This window comes from Eucalyptus grandis, chromosome 3 (genome assembly GCF_016545825.1).
Source record: "Eucalyptus grandis isolate ANBG69807.140 chromosome 3, ASM1654582v1, whole genome shotgun sequence".
In the NCBI taxonomy this organism is placed as follows: domain Eukaryota; kingdom Viridiplantae; phylum Streptophyta; class Magnoliopsida; order Myrtales; family Myrtaceae; genus Eucalyptus; species Eucalyptus grandis.
This window is the reverse complement of record NC_052614.1, coordinates 58,197,843-58,201,121: the sequence shown is the minus strand read 5'-3', so window position 1 is coordinate 58,201,121 and position 3,279 is coordinate 58,197,843.

Below are 3,279 nucleotides of genomic sequence, written 5' to 3'. Positions count from 1 at the left end.
CTTAATTTAATATGATGATTTGATTTTTTTTAATAAAAAAATAAAAGCTCGAAAGTACTAGGAATAAAAAGTATAATTTATCTAAAACTAGGCAAGGCAAAATATAGGTTTTTACTCTTTTAAATCTATGTGCATGCAAATACATGATTATGAAATCATACTGCAAAGGTAACAAGTTTGGTAACAACTTTCGAAATGGAATAATGTGAGATATAACCGATCAAAGTATAGGAAAGGCAAAATCGTATATGAGAAAGTTGATGAATGTTTTTGTAATTTTCCTAAAGATCACAATACTTTTTATATCTATAAGCTACAAAGGTGGGAAAATTGGAGTGTATCCGAATAAAAGGGTAATTGTTATCACAAATGCACATACGTATTTAGGGAAAATTTCCAATCAATCGTAAATATATTATGCAAGTGCCAATTCAATTATAAACTTTTCGATTTTGCCAATCTAATCCTAAACTTTGTGCAAAATTCCAAAATAGCCCTTTCGATCAATTTTTCCTAGAATTGTTGACATGGTAGTGTGCCACGTAAGACAACCAATAATGGTTGGACTATTACGTCAACAATTCTTGACAAAGATCAACTGAAATTCTGCCACATAAGATCATGAAAAAATTGGCAATTCAAAAAGTTTAGAACCAAATTGATGTCCGCACGATGTGTTTATGACTAATCAGACAATTTCTCCTTGAGAAAAGCACTAAAAAAGGCCTAGACCTATTGTTTTAATACCAATTCAGTTATAAACCTTTCAATTTGACCAATTTAGTACTAAACATTTTCACATTTGGCCAATTGAGTCCACTGGACAATTTTGTCTAAAAATTACTAACTTGAACACCAGTTATTCTCCATGGCACGATTAATGCTAAAATGAACAATTTTTACAATTTTTTTATAAAAATTGAATTTTTTTTTTTTTTCTTTTTTTTTTTTCTTGGGCAAGGGCTTGCTTGGCTCACTAGCCAAAAATAAAAATAAAATAACAAAAATAAAATAAAAAAATCAAAAATCAAAATATTATTTAAAAATATCTATGTCGGTGCCAACAACATCACATAAGACAGCCGACTACATCAGTGATTTTTAATCAAAATTGGCTAGATAGACTCAATTGATACAAATGTAAAAATGTTCATAATTAAATTGGCCCAATTAAATAATTTAATACTAAATTAATATAAATGTAATATATTTGAGATATTTTTACTACTTTCTCCTTTCCCTTTCCACATATCTAGATCTCTACTTGTAACCATATCTAACAAGAAAACCCTTTTCATATATCGCAAGTCAACATCAAATGAACATGTGTTGCCTTCTAAGCACCCCGCCGAGGCCCCAAATGCATCAATTTGGGAACAAGCTATCACACCTCGATCCACAAGAACAAAGGCATGACATGGCTATCCTTTCACCAAAGGACGCAGTCTCAACATAACCAAGATTTGGCCCGATATCAACATATATACATCTACATATATATGACAAAAAGGGCATTTGGCTACAATATCAAAGTATTTCTATAATCTACCAAATCAAAAGTACACCTCCTCCAAAGACTAACTCACATACTTATCAATTATGCACAAGTTATACCAAAAAGTTTCCACCACAAAAGTCCTCCCCGAATGAACACTCACGCCTACTTACGACTCATTAAAGAACCTGAAAAACAAGTAGATAAGAGAAGTGAGCTATCACGACTCAGTAAGTAACACATTTCTTCTAAGTGGATCAAGAAATCACCATGCACATTTAAAACACAATCATAATTCACTTTAACATAATATATAATCATAACTCAAATACCGAAGATATTGATGGTCCAATCCATCAGTCAGTCTCATAAAACATGTATCAACGGTCTATTCCATTAATTAATCTCATCAAACCATACATCGATGATCTCTTCCATCAACCAAACTCAAATCACATGTCAATGGTCCACTTCATAGACTAACTCATACTCAAATATCTAGCCATGGTCACGCGTAACACCCATGACAAGACGACCAAGATTCCCCTATTAGCAAGGTCTCCACCTATTATTAGCCGGTGACTCAACCCACAAGAATATCCTAGAGTAGTATGCGCATACCCACACATCCGGTTCACAGAGACATCGAGCATCAACCACTAATCACAATATCCAATAATCTAACATCAGAATGAAAGTCATATCACAACTCCAACATTTGATATATAAATATTAAAACATTCTTCAAAATGTCTCGGGATTCTTTCATAAAAATTTTACAAACCATTTTCAAACAATCATTCAAATCGAATTTGAAATATAACTCATTTCAAACAACAAAATGACAGTATTAGCTCGATCATGTTTTATGCAACAAAATATGCTTTTTATCAACTCATAAAATATATAATCCATCATATTTCTCAAATATTGTGATGTAAGCCAAGGGTAGGCTTTATCAAACAATAGGATCGGGAGAGTGACTCGCACACGGAAAAACAGGACGAACAGAAATTTCAGCACTGCGTAAGCTCAAGAGAGCAGTCGTATCTTTATCGATACAGATCAGATCGACCTAATTCCAAAGCCAAATAAACAAAGACTTCTGGATCTACAATTTTTCTATTTTGGGTTTTCTGAAATAAGCACTGTAAGATAGTCCAATTTGGGTTGGAAGTGGGTGAAAATAACGAACAGAATAGGAAAAGATAGAAACTTCGTTGGTTGCTCTTCTAGGCCTCCAAGGAAGTTGAAAGGGCACCGATTCTTCTAGATCGATGACTACAACTCTTCAAGGATGCAGATTTCAAAAGCTTCGACTCTTCAAGGACGGAGTGAAAGCTCTTATAGGTTTTCAAGGGTATGAACTCTACAAGGTTCACGATATTTGCTTGAAAGCAAAGTTTTCATTCATCAAAAATCGTTCGTCTTCTACCAGAAATTGGATGGCTTATATCATCAAAGAAATAAAAATAGAGCGTTGAAACTAGGAAAATAGTAAATAGCATAGAAACTATAAACTAGTAAAAGCGTCTTCATGGCTCCCAAAGTATCTTTCAAACTTCCGAGATGAACTCAAGATATCGATACGGCTTCTCGGTTTCGTCGAGCTTGAATATGGGCCGATCTTCTTGGTCAAGAGAGCTAGTCTTCAATGTGGGCTGCATCATCCTCCCCATCTTTAAAAGAATTCATCCTCGAATTCTTGCCATCATCATCAGAAGAATCTCCCACATAAGGTGTTAAATGTCGAACATTGAAGACGTCGTGAATCTTCAAATGAG